Here is a 19,064-nt window from a genome sequence, read left to right on the forward strand (position 1 = left end):
ATTGAGCTTCTCTGAAAAACACTGGATGGGAACAAAAGTGTTGTGACTGTGTGATGAAAACCACATCATCTTGATCATGAAATTATAGCTCATTGTCAGAGCACATGATGACACAAATGTAGATTATAATATTGTCTTTATAAGTGGTGGGATAACTTTATAGATTATCACAGTGCCCATTAAGTGTACCTTCAGAAGTTTTGTGATTAAGTGGTTATGTCAATGATGAAAGAAGAATTTGGATCCTTTATGTTAAAGGTAATTTTTCAAACTGGACCCTATTTTGCCATGAGAGGTGTCTCTGTGATTCGTGGGATCAACAGTTTTTGAAACTGGTAAAACAGGCTGCAGTGTATTTCTTACAGGCATTTGTGCACCATCAGTTCACATCCATTAAAAGTGCTTGTTTTTGCCACTGACACTTATTATAAGTGTCTGACAAAATATGGAAAGGATCCCTGCAGATGAACACAACATTTTTCTTTACCTTTTGCTTAATCATGTCTGTTTGTTATTGTGTGTATATTAAGCTATGACATTACAAATCTTTAGTTAACACTAAGCTAAGCTTTTTGTACTCCAACACAACTCCTCTTACCAACTCTATAACATTTCCACTGTTGTTTTTCCTGCAACTAGTCACCTCTCATGAGATTTCAGAACAAGACTATTCCCTGAGCAAGACTTGGCCACAATAACAAAAAGATAAGCGAAAGGTAAGGAAAAAAACATTTCATTTAACCTTATGCATCCTTTCCATAATGTTATCAGGCACTTCCAATAACAATCTGAGCCTGTCAGTGGTAAAAACAAACACTTTAAGTCGACATAAATTGATGGTGCACAAACAAACTCAAGTAAAAGTGCATAAGTCTCATTGGCAATACCAACAATATTAGTGCTCATTTTGCAGAAAATTAGCCCTTGCAATTACATAATACATTATAAGCATATATATTACAGTATTGGATAATTGGGTCATCTGGCCGCACAGACAGGACCTTAAGTAAGAAACCTCAGCGTCATTTTGGATTGCGATCTCAATTTAAAATTTTATTTATTTATTTGTTTTTTTATATATTTTATTAATCCCTGAGGGGAAATTAAATTTTTTCACTCCGTTGTCATATACACACAGGTCCGAAATACACACACATGCACAAACAGGACCTATACATGCATTAAAGGAGAAGTCCGGTATTTTGCACTTTGAGCCCTATTCCTGGGTTGTTTATGATGAAATAGAGTGGCTGAGACCAAAATTCTGACGACTGCTCCTTTTTGGAGAATTTGGCTTCCCCCTGCCTGGCTTAACAGGCAGATTTACACATGTCTATGGCCATGTACATATCTGTCCTAAAACCACCCTAAACGTTAGTTTTCAAAGCCATGGAACTCACCAATTGGTCAGTGATGTTCGTTGATGTTTTGACATAAAAATCGTAGCAAACTGTGGGGGTTTTTTTTACTATTCATCTCAATTGTGGAACTATGTTTTCAGCTGCCTCACACCTGTGTGTAAACTTCCGCTTGATTGTTCGTTTGACCCTGAAGTGTTATACACTCACTTGATGGTGATAATGCTCCTTAACGTGGGTGTCGCCAACCGGCAGAAAACCATTGCAATGTAATAGGACACAGAAAAGAAGCAGAAGAAGAAGGCTGGCGTTGTGTTCAAAGGCATCGTACTGGGAAGGTTGTTTACAAGTGAGTAATCCATTGTGCAGTTGTTTAAACTTATTACAAAACTTGTTCGTTCGTTCTCGTTCTTCCTCCAGGAGCGCATGAGGCTTCCTATAGAAAACCAATGGATTAGACATAATGTCAAATAAATCATCACGGAAACCACAGTTTGCTATGATTTTTATGCCAGAACATCAACGAACACCACTGACCACTCGGTGAGTTTCATGACTTTGAAAACGAGCGTTTAGGGTGGTTTTAGGACAGGTTCACACATGGCCATAGGCAGCAGTGTTTAGCCAGTTGATGGCCAAATGAAGCCCCATGAAGAATGTTCTTTATTCTATAAACCCATTAAATGGCGCTTTTTTTCAACAAAAGATTGAAAACACATTGAATTGCCATTCATGGGGCCTCCCTTTTTAAACCAAGAGCGCCATCTAGTGGGCTCATGAAATAAAGAAAATGCTCCATGAGGCTTCATTTGGCCATCACTAACTACAGGGTCACTGCACCCTCAAGGATTGGCTATAACACATCTCTAGGTTTTGGAGTACTCTGTAATAATTTGTCATGCTCTGATTTGAGGCTAATTTGTGTCTGATTGAATGTGTCTGTTTTGGTTACTGTTTCTCCCCCTGCATCTCTACATAGTACTCGTAGTCTGGACTCCACCGACCCCCAAACGTCACCTCAATTCTCCACCTATCAATTTTTTTATACATATACAGTAAGTTTACACTGATCTGCTCCCATACTTTTTCCCTCTGCTTCATCTATGATAATCCCACATGACCTTGTATATGCTACCTTTCTTGTGGTCATATGCTGTTCCATATCTAATTCTACCTGCTGAACTGGATTAGCCTCCCATCTGCACACACAACAATGGTCTTGCCCTCTCTTATATCATAGATTCCCTATTATTTTATGTCCCTCCACAAACCCTGAGATCCTCCAGAGCTGCTCTTATAACTGTTCCTAATGTCAGTACAAAAACCTTTGGGGATGCTTCTTTTAGCGAGTACACCCCGAAAATATGGAACACCCTGCCTTTAAATATTAGACTTGTAGTAAACTGTTTTAACATTTTAATGATTAATTGATTAATATTTTTTTATTTGTCCTCAAGCAAGTGTTGTATAGTTGTATGGTTTCACCTCCTTGCTGTGTTTGATCTGCTACTGAACTGTAAAGCACTTTGGTTGGTTTGGTCGTGCTGTGAAGCCTCCATGTGTAAATGTGTTAAAGTGTATGCAAACCAGTGTGGTGCTGAAAATAAGAACACACTCAGCAAACCTTGGCGGGATCCTGACGGTGGAAATAAAATTACATGCACGGTCGATAATGTAGCATCAGATAAAATTTGGGAAAGCAACCTTGAAAACCCCCAAAGAAGCTCTGCGGTGTTTAATTTCTTCCTTTCTTTCTTTTTTTTTGGTTTTGGCAGGAGAGTGCTCTTGGCTTGATCACATAATCACCGCCTGATTAATATCAGATATGAACAGGTCAATGGGACGCTAATGGGAGATGATAGGTTTGTTTACCAGAGGACAGCAGATGGGGAATGTGTGTCTGAGAGACTGTTTGTGGTTTTAGATTTGGATTAGACTGTCACCACAGGATCATTTTTGTTGGTGTTTTATTTCTAGTTTTTGTTGCCTCTATGTGTGAAGGTACACTTAACCTTTGGACCAGAATGATTGTGATGATTATCCTCACTGTTTAAGACTTGCCTAAACTTCCTACGCTTCATCCTCGCAGTGAATCTCTTAAAAAACATTTGTCTTTATATGCTAGGGGTAATTACCAAAAGTCCTATTGAGGGGGGATCTTTGGTGAAAAAAAAAAAAAAAATGTTGGTGCTGACTATTTGATTGGTGCAGCATCTTTGTTGGCGGGCAGTAAAATAGTTCATTTCAATTTCTAAAACCACACAGGCAATTAACTAGCCTAAGAACCAATGTTTTAGACAATGCTTTGCCTCAACTTTGATGTGTGGAGTATACTTCTTTCACAGCTTTCTACAGAGCTCTGTATATTGACTCCTGTGACCTCAGTGCTTACTGTCAGTTTTTGACATTTTTCTGGACCCATGGACGAAAGGCAGACTCCCTGGATCTTTGTATAATGCAAGATTAAAACATCACTGATAGTGCAGGAGCTGCCAATGACTCCACATGTGTTAAAATAACATGAAGTAAAAGTGCTAAAAGGAAAGTGCTAATGTTCGGGAGCTAGGCTAACTAGTTTTCACAGGAAGGGTCCTCCCATATGTTGAATTACCCGGCTTTACTTGAGTTCACTGAAGCAGCTTTCACCCAAGGAAGCTCCTTCTCAGCGGAGCTCTAAAGTTTTTTTTCTGTGGTGAGGGCAGGTGAGGGGGAAGGGAGGGAGAGACAACCGCATAAGTGATGATGATTGGCTTAGGGAGAGTAGAATTTCATCATAAACCAATCAGAGGCAGAGTAGGGCGGGTATTCACAAGCACACAAGCAGGGTTGTCAGGTCCGCTTATTAGCTGCGACTTTTGGCTTGTTTCTAAAGTGGAGTTGCTTATTTGGGCTTGCTCTCTAAATGTCACCTTTCTATATCTGTCTAATACAGGTATGTTAGTTAAACTCATGATAGTATGACGGACTGCAGGATGTTTCCACAGCTCCGCCCCTCTCCTTCTCCGCATACACGCAGGTGACGGTCAGTCAATGAGACTTTTCACATTTAAATTGCGCGATTAATGGAAGTTCTTACACACACACACACAAACACACACACACACACACACACACGCAAACACAACAGTGCAATATAGTGTAGATAAGTGTACAATGTTTGATAATAATGATTTATTCTATTATGTGTCAATTTCATTCATTTAACATATTCAGTGTTGAGTTTCATTACATACAGTTCCATTAAGGGGGGGTGTCCAAGGAATTTGACTCAGTTACTAACTCAGTTACGTTTTGGGGAAAGTAACTAGTAACTATAACTAATTACTTTTTAAATTAACGTTCCCAACACTGCCCAATATAGGTGGTAGCTGCAGCATGAGCGCAGTGCACAGCGACAGTGATGAGCTAGCACGTGGGATACACACATGCACTAATATGCACACACTGCCGGACAGGCTAATTACCACAAAAATATATATTGTGTACTCAGTTGCTATATGTGATTGTACTGCTGTTTACTGAGGTGCAGTATTTTGTTTTCACCACAGTGAGGCGCTAGTTTACAGGCATGCTGCATCATCACATTTTGTTTAGGCCATGCCCAGTCATGTTCTGTCCGTAGAGGTCGGAGTTCATTCCCTCCATGACTGAAGAAAATGTGAGGTCGTCTTCGTCACCAATAAATATGCCAAAGAGGCTAAAGATTCTTATTGCCGCAGTCAGATTATTCCCCCGAGTTCAGTGATGGTGAGGCTGCAAACCTCAACAATGTCAACTCATTTAATTTTATTTTAACAAGATGTGGCTTGGTGCATGCAGTCTGTACAAAATCTTTTGCAAAAGTTCATTCTGGCAAACTCCAAACAAAAAACAAAACAAAACAAAAAAAGAACATAGGGAGAAGTTTTGCAAACACATCAGGGTTATGTGGCAATGAGGTGTTAACACTAGACTCCCACCTTTGGGGCAAAGCATCCAAAAACAATTTCTCCTCTTGAGCTGCAGCAAAATTTTAGTTGATATATAGCCTACTTACACAGAAGAGAATCATTTTCAAGTTTCAAGTCTAGTTCATTTGTAATATGCTCAACAAATACATGGCAATGCAGTTCTTGTTCTCAGGCTCCTTCCACCAAGGTTACTAGAACATGTTTAAAAAGAAAAACATGCACGTGAAACAAGTGAAAATGAGAATCTAAAACATAAAACTTAAAACATAACATAGTGCAGAGGTTAAAATCAAATATACGTAAAATAAAATAAATTCTAGCATTAAATGTAATACTGTGGTAGGCTGGTGTATAGTTGTGATAAAATTAATAAACTGTACAAGATCAAATTAATATGTATGTATGCTGCAGTGTGTGGTATAAACAAGAAGTAATACAGATGACACTGGTGTGGGAAGATGAGCATCTGTGCATTTTGGAAGGTCATTTTTAAATTACTGTGTGAATCAATGTTTCCGTTTTTGGACAAATCATGCCAAAGACTCAGGAAATGGGACTGGCTGCCTTTCTGCTCAGCTCAACACAGATAGATGAGGGTCGGGGGAGTTGGGTGGGAAGGAAGTCAACTCGTCCTGCAGACTGACATCCTGTCAGATGCAGCGTGCAGTTTGCCTAAATTGGCCAAAAATGTCATCATCTTCGAGTTTGAGAACTCTTACTCAAAATATGGTTCATTAAAATGTTTCCAGATGCCAGGAGATGTTCATGAAGCTAATCCAAATATCTTTTAAATTGCCTTTTCTGGTAGTTATACTCTTGATACAACGATACCATCTATAAATGGTAATGACAGTAAATTTGAAGTAATTCTGCTAATGAGAGACAAGTTTCCAGCAGCAGGGGATGTGAAATCAATCTTCCAATCCAACTGAATTAAGAAGTAAGCTCCAGAGTTAGCAAATTGGGACCATTAGCTGACCTTTAGAAATTAATTTCAAACACAATTCAGCTGTACACTTCAAGAAGTGCTTAATGAAAGCTCTACAGCCTTGTCCATGCATGCTTGAACCTCCAGCAGGACAAATACAGTTACTTCTGAGCTGCAGAGGGAATTGAGCCCTAAAGTCTGACAGTGTCATTATCTTCTTCACCTGTTCGGCTACAGAGGACACCTTGATAAATTGCCCCTGAAATAATCTCCTGTGAGCTGTCATGACATGCTGTCGGCAAACAATCACCCAACCTCATTAGCATTGTGTATTGACATCAGTGTAAATCTCAGCTGAGAGCATTAGCATGCTGTGGAGTATTGATGTCCTTGTAAATCAACAGTGTTGGTAAATACAGCAGGTAGGACAAGGACTCTGAGCACGACTCATTTCCACAGGTGTTGTAGGGAAATACTGCTAGGAGAAGAGGAAGAAACACTGAGCTGCAAGGCCGAGCTTAAAGAGCCATGACACTGTGGTTTTTAAGACGCTGCAGAAAAACAACCGCATTCCTAAAACGCAGTGAGACAAAACAATGTTGAATTTTGGGTGAGGGAGACTTTGACATCACCAAAGTTTATGTTTCACCAAGAAATAACAGTTGAGGGTTTTTTTTGACTACGGTCTTTACCCAGCTGTAACCAATATGTGTAAGTTGTCTAAGGTAATTTGTGCGACATTCAGAGCATTAATATAGCAGCAAACCTACTCGCTATGTAAAGATATAGTGGAGTAATAGTATCCTAAGAAAAGGGAGTGTAATTCAAACTTCTCTATGGTTTGTTGTGGTAAACCAGTCCATCTAAGCATGCATGTGTGTTTCCCAGTAGCTAGCTCAGCCGCTTTGCACTGTGCTCACACGGTAATTACTGCTGATATCACAACAGGGTCATAACTATAGGTGTTACCAGGGGAGGAATCACTGCTATCAATACTGGAATGTTTTTTATTAGAATTAAAGGCAGTCTATATAATGCACTGTTGTTGAGTTTTCTCCGGGTACTCCAGCTTCCTCCCACAGTCTGAAGACATGCAGGTTAATTGGTGACGCTAAATTGCCCGCAAGTGTGAATGTGAGTGTGAATGGTTGTCTGTCTCTATGTGTCAGCCTTGCAATAGTCTGGCGACCTGTCCAGGGTGTACCCTGCCTCTCACCCAATGTCAGCTGGGATAGGCTCCAGCTGATGCATTAAAAATGCATGGTTCTCTGGCTACATGAATGACATCACTGGGAGGTATCCTCAATAAGTAGTGATGTCATGACACATGGGTGGTGCCACAACCTGGGGGAATGTTGCTTATTAGAAAATATTAAATTCAAAACAAACACATACAAGAACACACACACACACACACACACACACACACACACACACACACACACACACTTTGGAAAGCACCACAGCGCTGCTTGTCTCTGTCCTCAACCCCTGTTTTGCACTCTCATTGGCTATAGCTCACCAATTAGGTCCCTGACAGGTCCAGATATGTAGCCTGCTAGATATCTGGGGAGCTGGTGAGCCTCTTGGCTCGCGTCTAGTCTTTCACACATAGCACTTATGTGAGCAATTATGCGAGCACTGAGCCAACGCTGACTTGACTCTGATCAGGGGCTTTTGTTGGGGAGCTCCAAAACTATTTGAGAGCAGGAAATCAGGGCTACAGTCATGTAGTGTGAACTAAGCATTAAACATTAAGAGACCTGAACTGAAGCCCTTGTTTTAAACAACTGCCTTGCAGAAGGAATTTCTCCCAATGCCTGAATTTATACTCTTTAATCTAACCTCTGATGTCTTACTGAAAAGTGGGCGAGGGAGAAGAATTTGATTTTTGGTCAAAAAGAGCGTCACAAAAGAATTACTAATAGTAATATTAGGAATTTTACATTTTTTGGATTGTCAGTTTTTTAGGGTTATTAAAATGGAGCTGAGTTGCTCAGTGACTAAATGGATCAAGCATGCCGTGTTTTAGTTGTAGGCTTGTTCAACATAAATTTACAAATGCCTACAGAATGAGCAAAGTGCTTAAACTAATTCAAATGGCAGATGTCTTCCTTTGCAGTGAAACTCTTCATTAGTTGTGCTTGTCCAGTGAAGTGATTTTTGATTCTGTGGTGTGTGTTCCTCTGGGCTCCGGGCCCGGGGCAGCTGCACTCATTACAGCGCAGACACACACACACACACACACACACACACACACACACACACACACACACACACACCTGCCCATCCGCCCCTCCACTTTTACTGGAATCCCCAAATCTGCTGTAAATGGCGGAGTCCCCTCGGAGGCATTTTCCCTTTTATCACAAGTGTGCAGAGTGTGGACGTCAGCTGCCGGGCACAAAACTCTGTCCACTTAAGACTGTTGGCCGGAATTAAAAGAGCAGTGAATAAGGTTTAAACTGGCCCTTAGCAAAAAAACAAACAAGATGGCCATATCTGTGGGGTGTGATGGAATTCTTGACCAACAGAGACTCGGTGAGTCCTTCACCAGGTGCTGAAATTCTGGCATTCAGAGCTTGCTTTTAGGCTATTTGGTCATTTTGGAATCAACATCAACCCCTGGCTGGTGCTGTGATGGAAGAGTGTGTTTTTATTTCCTTTTCACTAAATTTAGAGCAATTTAATTAGTGAACTGAATTGTGTTCCTTGTCCATTTTATTTAAGTTTGTCTCATTTATTGATCTGGTTTCCACTCACTGTATCTTTTAATGTGGCTCTACATTTCTATGCCTAGCTGTATACACTTAATGTAAAGCACATTGAGTTTAACTGTAATAAACTGCTCTGTTTAAATCAAACTTACCTTGTCAAAGTGAAAAAGTGGACATTCCCAAAGACATTTCTGCTTCTCAGGCTACAAAACTGCTGAAGTCAGGTCAAGTGACAGAGCAGTTATATTTTTTATGGTATATATCACAGTGATATATTACCTCTTCACTAGACATTCCTTTAATTTACAACAGCACTTTTTTCCTCTTTTGAAAATGTGACTTTATTGATTATATCAATTAAAGGTTGGCAAAGCTGATGGGGGTGGGAGCAGTGGACCTGATGGTCCGTACCTGGAAAAATGATCTATTCAGTCTTGCAACGTTAGACATCCGCACTGGCTTGCACCACCAATGTGTATGTTCTCTTGTTAGTTTGGGTGTAAAGTCAACACTAGAGGCTTAGTATACTAGATAGTGTGTGATTAAATCAGCTACCAAAAGTGGTGAAGCAGGACTACTTGGGGCCAATGTGCTCTCATCCCTACTCTGCATATTTTGCTTCCTGGGCAGAAGCCTTTTGTGGTATATCTTGATGCAGAAATGGGTCAGCAGTTAAGTTAGGCCACCAAAACTACTTGGCTATGTTTAGGAAAAGATCATGAAAGCTGCTTAAAAGCACCAAATTAGTGGCACAAACGTGACTGGAAAGGCAGCAGATGCACCTCATTTACATATTTAAACATAATAATTCTTTCAATTCAGAAAAGAGTTGTCGGATCTAAGCAGATATATTGGCAGACATGAAATACAATATTTATATTTTCTGCAGTGCATATTCACCTGAAAATGAGAATCATTGTGTCTTTTCATTACATTTGAATAAGTTGTATATATCTACATAGGGAGCAGTTCCTCGTCTGTGGAGACTGCTATCTAACAATGCCAAGTTTCTACAGTAGCCCAGAATGGACAAACACTTCACAACATTTTCATGTCGGCCATGTCCAGGGTGTACCCTGCCTGTACCCTGCCATGTTGGCAGCCCCTCCGCAGCAAGTGGAACAGCTTTGGTAAAACACAAATAATTGAATGTGAAACTGCTATATTCAGCATTTTTATCACGTTGAATCCACTGGTCCATTTGTTTTGGAGAGGAAGAGACCTCTGTGGATAATTCGGCTCCGTCAAAACCTCCGGAACCTCTGGTTCTTAAATTATTATTATATGCGGGCTGGGCAATATTGAGAAAGTCAAATATAACAATATATTTAACCAAATACCTTGATATCGATATTGCAAAAAATATAGTAGGTTTAACTGTTGGTGCTTTCCCAAAATATTAATACAATGAGATTTTAATACTGATAAATAATCATCAGTAATGAAGAAATAATGACTAAGTGGATAAAGGCAAATAATAGAACAGTCTATTAAGTTCATCAGATGACATCAATTTACTGTAATGCAGCCTTTAAAACCAGGAAAATAAAGCATTTACAGTATTACGATATCCAAAATATAAGACGATATGTATCGTCTTATATCATGACATTGATATGATATATATTTATTGCCCAGCCCTATATTATATATTGTATCCATATAAGGTGTGGGTCCCTGTCCATGGTGTCTGCCATATTGCACCGCCATGTTTCTACAATTGCCTAGAACGGACAAACCAAACACTGGCTCCAGATAGGGCCATTTGCATTTTCGCATTGGTCACCGTTATTAGCAGCCCCTCCGCGACAAGCAGAGTCAGATAAACACTGATTTTTTTAACCTGAAACTTCTTTATTCAGTGTTTTTACTTGTTTAAATCACCTGCTCCATTTGTTTTGGAGAGAAAGAGACCTCTGTGGATAATTCAGCTCACAGTAAAAACCTTCTGAACAATGAACACTAAAGAAATTGCAACCAGGAAAAGTCTCAGGTGGTTGCAATCTGCAATTCTCGCTGCTGGACACCACTCAATCCCCCTAAATCTTACACACTGAACCTTTAATGTCAGTAGTTAGCTGAGAAAGTTTCATGGTTATTGCTAATGATGACATTTTTTTTACCATAAACACCTGTAGTGTCTCCCCTTTAAAAATGGCCAAGCTACAAACAAGTTCTTCTTAGCATAAGCGCAGTAATTTAAAATGACAAACAACTCCTTTTCTGACCAGCTTTTGCATTTGACTTTCTCTAACCTAATGTCTATGCAGGTTTATGTGCAAGAGTTAACAGTTGCCTTTTTATATGACAAACTTATATTTCTGTGATAAAGAGGCTCAGAGAGGATTAATGAGGTCCAGAAGCTTTAAACAAAACGTGACTGTATCAGCAAGTTCTAGGTACGGGTTAAGAGGCTGCGCCCCTCACAGAAGCTCTTTTCCTTGAACACATTATAAAGAGAACTTATTATTCCTGGCACAGAATAGGAGATCCTTGAGAGGCTGGAGAGCTGTTATGTATAGGATTCATTTAGTTCTCCACATCAGCACTTTCTCTCCAATTCTCCTCCTCAGATTAAACAGAGGTGTGTTCAGGAATGTGTCTCATTTGGTTTACCTCTGCCCGGAAGAGGTGATAATGGGCTCTGGGATGCACGGCAAATGAGAGATTTTATCCTCTTGTGAATGCCATGAGGCGAGCAAGTGTGCTCAACTTGTTTTTTAAACAAGAACAAAGGGTGACGTTTTATTGTCAGGAACTTGTTGTAGAATTCTAGTCTGTTTTGCTTTCATCCTAGAAGTGCAAACCTCTGCACAATCCCGTCAAAATTTATCTGCGCTGTCAGGTTGTGGCTACTGTTACAGTGTTTATTGTATATACTGTATAATGCATTAGGCGGAGGCTGCAGGGGAAGAGGGCGCCTGCTCTGCTTGCCCTGCTGGCACGGTGACTGCAGCCCAGACAAGAAGCATTAAAAATGGATTAAAGAAGGATGGAGGGATGGAGGTATTAGCATGTGTATACCATGATAAAATGCCTTGGCCCCTGTTTTTGTCTGGTATTATATAAATATTCAGCTACAGCCACAGTATGTACAATATTTTCAACATGCCAAATCAAGTCAGATAAAATGCTCTCTACCACAATTTAAAAACCCCGACCTTAAAGTAATGAGTCAGTATCTGTGAAATATGAAAAAAGAGGTTATCTTTTGCCAAGGTTTTAGAGTGTCCCTGAGAATTTTGTTGCAATCAATCATTCCGTGAATAGGTGTCACTGCATTTATCACGAGCAACACACCTCAAATGCCCGTATGACTCGAATTCTGAATGTGCAGCATCATTTTCAATTTGACTGAAATAAAAAAGTCCAAATTGTGTTTGTATGTAGGAGTGAAAAGGTACAACTTGTATGCACAGTGAGAGGTCATCTCTCTATTTTCTACAGAGCAAACAGGTGTAAACTGAGGCTTCAGGCTGTCCTTGTTAAAATACATGCCTATTTGGTGTCAAATGTAATATCAGACAAAAACTGGCAGTATTTTTTAATCAGACTTTTTATCAGACTAACGCCAGGATGTCATGTGAATCATACATATTCATATGACTCTATCCTGTTCCTGGATTCATTACTTCCTCTCAGTTACACCTCACTTCATCTCGTCAAGTAGGCCTAAAGCTACATCAACTCTCACTTACTCACACAGGAGCCAATCACTAATCACCATCCTCCTCATCAGTCCAATTCACTGCACCTGCAGCACACTGCTTTTAGTATCTGATGATGATGATGATGATGATGATGATTGGAGTTGGGTCATTTTCCAGTTTTTCAGTCCGGTCTGGTGTACGAGCTTAAACCAGCTGGTTTTTATGCATTAGAAGAAGGACTGTCGCGATTAAGTCAAGGTCTGAAAAAACCCAGATGACTGAATTGACAAGTCAAAAGTAATATGCAATTTGTATCAAATAGAATTAAAATATCTAAGAAGTACTTTGAGCTGGAGTTTGGAGTCTGAGCTACCACCCACAAGCTTAGTATAGGTACAGATGCAGCTAAAAAAAAAACAGTGTCAGTGGAAAACCACATCATCAAAGCTGGCAAAGCACTATTTTGGAGTATTTTGGAGGAATGGCCACAGACCTGTGGATGAATCTAAATTGAATAAGTTACGACAGTCCTTGCTAAATAGTTGGAAACTGACTGCAGACCTGCATTTTAAATTCTGTGTGTGATTTATCCTGACTTCATATGGGTAGAGAAAAACTCTGATAGCTGCTAGGCTAATTTATGTAAAATGTCATGGGTTTATGCTACTAATGTTAACATATTGTGTTTGTGGGGAAAATATGTCTAGTATAAGACAATTAATTTAGTGGTGAACCTTGTACTTGAGTGGATTTTTGTAACGTTACCTTTGTTAAATCTTTCTGGCTTTCATATGAATAAAGGAAAACTCTGCTAGCTGCTAGGCTAATTTATACAGTGTAAAATGCTCTAGGCTTGGGCTAATAAAATTAGCATGTTGTATTTGTGGGGAAAATATGTCCAGCAAAAGACAAGCTTTGTCTGTGAATCTTGTGAGCTATGATGAAGCTGGAGGTTAAAGGCTTCACTGGAGTCATCAGGTGGCTATGCTCCTTCACTGGTGTTTCTATAATAGGCCCAGACCACCTCCAGAGGGCTCATCAGTAACATCAGGCACCCCAGGTGTGCCCCCCTCAGCTTTTACTTGCTCAAACCCCACTATTGTTAGTGTTACTTCGGGGCCCAAGTGGTGTCTCTCCTCTTAATCCATAGCCACTAGCTTGCCTCTATGTGAGAGAGGGCTTTGATTGCCTGACTAAACACTGTTTACATGAAGTAAATTTCTATGCATTAATTTGATTCTCACTCAAAAGACTCTCAGAATACTTGGTTCACCTTGTTAGGACTTTTGAACTTCAAAATAACAAAAAATAATACAATAATTTTGCACATGCGATTAAAAACGTAAATATTGAAGAGCAACTATTTAGATTCAGTGATAAATTGCGATCAAAAAAATCAATCAATAATTGAAAGATATGTATTTAAATGAAAATCTTTGAGATTTTTACTTTAAACATAAGAAGTACAATGAGTGACCCTTTCAGATTTAAACTATGGGCTCTAGTTTCACAGACCGGGCGAGGCGGGGGCGCAGCACACCTGCGCTTCACCAACTGGGTGTGGCCAGGCGGATTTTGCAAGTTTGGCACACCGTGCGCCTGGCGCAGCTACTCCTCTTTCCCACCTCCGTCCCTCCTACCTGCGCAAGTCAGAAAGAGGGAGGAGAGAAGGTGTGGAGTGGGTTTTACACACATCACACCAATCAAATGAGCCCCTCTCCTCTCCCTTAAATGCGCTGCGCGAAGGCGTAATGAGTTTACTCAATTCGCCATGGCAGAAGAGAGCAGCAGCGTCAGACGGCCAAACTTCTCCCAGGAGGAAACTGATGTTTTGGTCCGGGAGGTCCAAGCTTGCAGTGTCCGAATATACGGAACTGCGAGCAGACCTCCACGGGCTGATGATACAAAAGTAGCCTGGGAGGAGGTCACCACAATTGTAAATCAATGTTGTGTTTCTCTTGTGTGCGCACTCTCTCTCTTTCTCTGTCGCAGTCTCACTCTGTTTCTTTTCTTTTGACTTTTCTAAGTCCCAATCCCCCTTTGATCTGACATCAGATGTGACGGGACAGTCAATATAGAGATACATTTATATGCTGATTGCAGATAGTTGCATTGAATAGTGTTTTTTTGGGTATTTATTGCATTGTTAATGTGCCTGATATTCTGGAAACCTGCCTGTGAGGTTTTGGTGACGTGTGCGCACTGTCCGCCGGTCAGCCAAACTTCGGCTTACACCGGCTGCGCTCCCCCTGCGCTGACAGTAGACCTGGTTTCAGCTGGCAAGCTTTTAGCGAACCTTCGGCGAAGCCTTTTGGCACGAAACTGTCACTGTGCCAAGCTGCATCTGTCGACACCTCCCCCTGCTGCACCGCCACACCCATCTCAGCGCACCTCGGTCTGCCAAACTACCAAACTGAGCGTGCCTCGGGTTGCGCTGCTCGAAACTAGCTCTGCGCAGGGTTCGCCACCCTGCACCCCCCTGCGCTGTGCCGGGAAACTACAGCCCATTGTTCCATGTTGTCATTTAATTTTATGAAAATAACATCTATTAAGGCTGCTTTAAGTATCTGAACAACAAACAAAAGTGGTCTCAATTTCCAGTCAGTCCTGTTACTACAGACTGCCAAACCAGTCGATTCCTGACTCCTCCATTCAGCATGTCTAAATATCCCTGGGCAAGATACTGAACCCCAAAATGCTCCTGATGGCTATGCATGTGACGTGTGAGTGCAAGTAAATGTTTAAACTGAGTAGCAGGTGGTAGCGTTGTTTCCACCAGTGTGTGAATGTGTGTGACATGTGTGATGGATAAATGTGACATTAAGTGTAAAAGCACTTGGAGTCGTGCAAGTCCATTTACCAAATCTAAAAACCTGCTAATGTGAGTCTCAACAGAGATTAAGAGATTCAGTCTGATGCATTGCCAGTAACTCAACCAGTTTCCCCATTGAGCTGTCTGTCTGCCTGCATCAGACTGTTAACATGAGTTGAGCTTGGAGATATCCATAGATCTCGATATCTAAGGTCTGTGCCCCTTCTTGAATGTTCTTCGACAAATTTTGACATAAACTCACTTATTATCAGCTAAAGCTTAAAATCATACAATAACCCTGTTACTATATCACCCAGAGTCAGAGCCGGCCCAAGGCATACGCGAACTAAGCACCTGCTTAGGGCCCCGTGACCACTAGGGGGCCCCAAGAGCAATTAACTTCAAAAAAGAAAAAGAAAAATAATAATGTGAATCAATGGGACGTGATGATGATTCATATATTATCAAATGTACGTTCTTGTACAAAAAGACAATATTATGTTAACAGAGTGCAGTTTCCTACTGTCTCTCTGCTCTAGACTAAATGTCAGAGCTCTGCTAGTAAGGTGTGCATCCAGCCTTGCAGTGCACACTGCGCATCCACGGAGCTAGGAGCAGGTGGCTAATAATGTCGCTAAAAAGGACATACCCTTCAGGGGCAGAAAAAAGAAAAAGAAAGAAAGGAAGAGGAGAAAAGACAACAAGATAAAGGTATGTTTGCATGTCTTGGTAATGTAACGTTTGGTGTCACGGAGATTTTGAAAAGTTTCCTCAAATTAGGAAAGTCCCTAATTATTGTTGATATTTCGTTCCAACTATGTTAGCCTATAATAGGAAATTAGCTAGCTAACGTTAGTTCAAAACTAGAGAAACTTCTCTTTTAACTGGAAGGTTAGATAGCTTACTATTCAAGCTAACGTTTTTGTGTTGTGTGTATCAATAAGTTGATTCTCGGTGTATATATTCTGGGTCACTTTTTGGCATCAAAGCAACGTTTTTGATAACAACGTTTGACAGCAAATGTTTAATAACAACTAACCTTAATTACAGACGCGGTGACGTTTGCTAGCGATATGTTTTTGCATTAATGAATTAACTCAGTTAACTTATAGTTTGAGATATGTTGTTTGCTGCAGAGCATAGTAATTTATGTGAGTAAATAAACATATTCCTTTTACATCAACTCCCTGTTATGCTCATGAGTTATATGAAGTTTCCCCAGGAGCACTGTTAAACTACACTAAACAAAAATATAAATGCAACACTTTTGTTTTTGCTCCCATTTTTCGTGAGCTGAACTCAAAGATCTAAAACTTTTTCTACATACACAAAAGACCATTTCCCTCAAATATTGTTCACGAATCTGTCTAAATCTGTGTTAGTGAGCACTTCTCCTTTGCCGAGATAATCCATCCCACCTCACAGGTGTGGCATATCAAGATGCTGATTAGACAGCATGATTATTGCACAGGTGTGCCTTAGGCTGGCCACAATAAAAGGCCACTCTGAAATGTTCAGTTTTGCTTTATTGGGGGGTTCTGGGGGGGTCAGAAAACCAGTCAGTATCTGGTGTGACCACCATTTGCCTCACGCAGTGCAACACATCTCCTTCGCATAGAGTTGATCAGGTTGTTGATTGTGGCCTGTGGAATGTTGGTCCACTCCTCTTCAATGGCTGTGTGAAGTTGCTGGATATTGGCAGGAACTGTAACACGCTGTCGTATATGCCGATCCAGAGCATCCCAAACATGCTCAATGGGTGACATGTCCGGTGAGTATGCTGGCCATGCAAGAACTGGGATGTTTTCAGCTTCCAGGAATTGTGTACAGATCCTTGCAACATGGGGCCGTGCATTATCATGCTGCAACATGAGGTGATGGTCGTGGATGAATGGCACAACAATGGGCCTCAGGATCTCGTTACAGTATCTCTGTGCATTCAAAATGCCATCAATAAAATGCACCTGTGTTCGTTGTCCATAACATACGCCTGCCCATACCATAACCCCACCGCCACCATGGGCCACTTGATCCACAACGTTGACATCAGCAAACCGCTCACCCACACGACGCCACACACGCTGTCTGCCATCTGCCCTGAACAGTGAAAACCGGGATTCATCCGTGAAGAGAACACCTCTCCAACATGCCAGACGCAATTGAATGTGAGCATTTACCCACTCAAGTCGGTTACGACGACGAACTGCAGTCAGGTCGAGACCCCAATGAGGACGACGAGCATGCAGATCAGCTTCCCTGAGATGGTTTCTGACAGTTTGTGCAGAAATTCTTTGGTTATGCAAACCGATTGTTGCAGCAGCTGTCCGGGTGGCTGGTCTCAGGCGATCTTGGAGGTGAACATGCTGGATGTGGAGGTCCTGGGCTGGTGTGGTTACACATGGTCTGCGGTACTGCCAAATTTTCTGAAACGCCTTTGGAGACGGCTTATGGTCGAGAAATGAACATTCAATTCACGGGCAACAGCTCTGGTGGACATTCCTGCAGTCAGCATGCCAATTGCACGCTCCCATAAAACTTACGACATCTGTGGCATTGTGCTGTGTGATAAAACTGAACATTTTTGAGTGGCCTTTTATTGTGGCCAGCCTAAGGCACACCTGTGCAATATTTATGCTGTCTAATCAGCATCTTGATATGCCACACCTGTGAGGTGGGATGGATTATCTCGGCAAAGGAGAAGTGCTCACTAACACAGATTTAGACAGATTCGTGAACAATATTTGAGGGAAATGGTCTTTTGTGTATGTAGAAAAAGTTTTAGATCTTTGAGTCCAGCTCACAAAAAAATGGGAGCAAAAGCAAAAGTGTTGCATTTATATTTTTGTTCAGTGTATTTTGGAGGAGGCACTGACTCAGCCCAGGGGCAGTCCACCTCCTCAGGCTCAGCCAAGGCTAATGAAACAGGTGAGGGAAAAACTGTCACCATATATATTTAATTTCTAGTCAAATTATCTCATTAAGATATACTAATATAACAAGACATAATCATATGACAAGGGACATGTTTTTCATCTTAGATCCATCTCCATCCTCTGTGCCCACTGTCCCCTCTGTGTCTGCTGCAACCTCAGCTCTACCTGGTAAGTTAACAACAAAACAGTCTTTGTAATTGCTCAGTGTACTGCAGAACATTCTGAGATGAATAATTTTGTCCAAAAATATTAATTTAATTTCCCTATATTTTACTGCTTATTTATTTAGAAAATAAGCAGCATAATTTTCAAGTGTAATATGACATCTAACATGGCTAGCTTTTGTTATTGTTGTTGTTTTTCATCTTAGATCCATCTCCATCCTCTGACCCATCCACTGTGGCCACTGTCCCCTCTGTGTCTGCTACAACCTCAGCTCTACCTGGTAAGTTAACAACAAAACAGCTTTTGTAATTTTATTTTATTTATAAACCATTTTGTTACCTTGTTTCAGGTGCCACTGTTCATTTACATCATTATTTAAGTATTTGTTTGATTTTTTTTTAAAATTTTATTTAATACCGTCTGTTTTTGTACATTTGCTGTTGCAGTTTATTTAAAACAAAAAATAATAATAATAAAGCAGATTGTGTTTACAGTAAAGACTGGTTTATTTTGTGACTTTTAGTTGGCCTAGATGACATTTGGTATCCCAC

This window comes from Epinephelus lanceolatus, chromosome 16, assembly GCF_041903045.1.
Source record: "Epinephelus lanceolatus isolate andai-2023 chromosome 16, ASM4190304v1, whole genome shotgun sequence".
In the NCBI taxonomy this organism is placed as follows: domain Eukaryota; kingdom Metazoa; phylum Chordata; class Actinopteri; order Perciformes; family Serranidae; genus Epinephelus; species Epinephelus lanceolatus.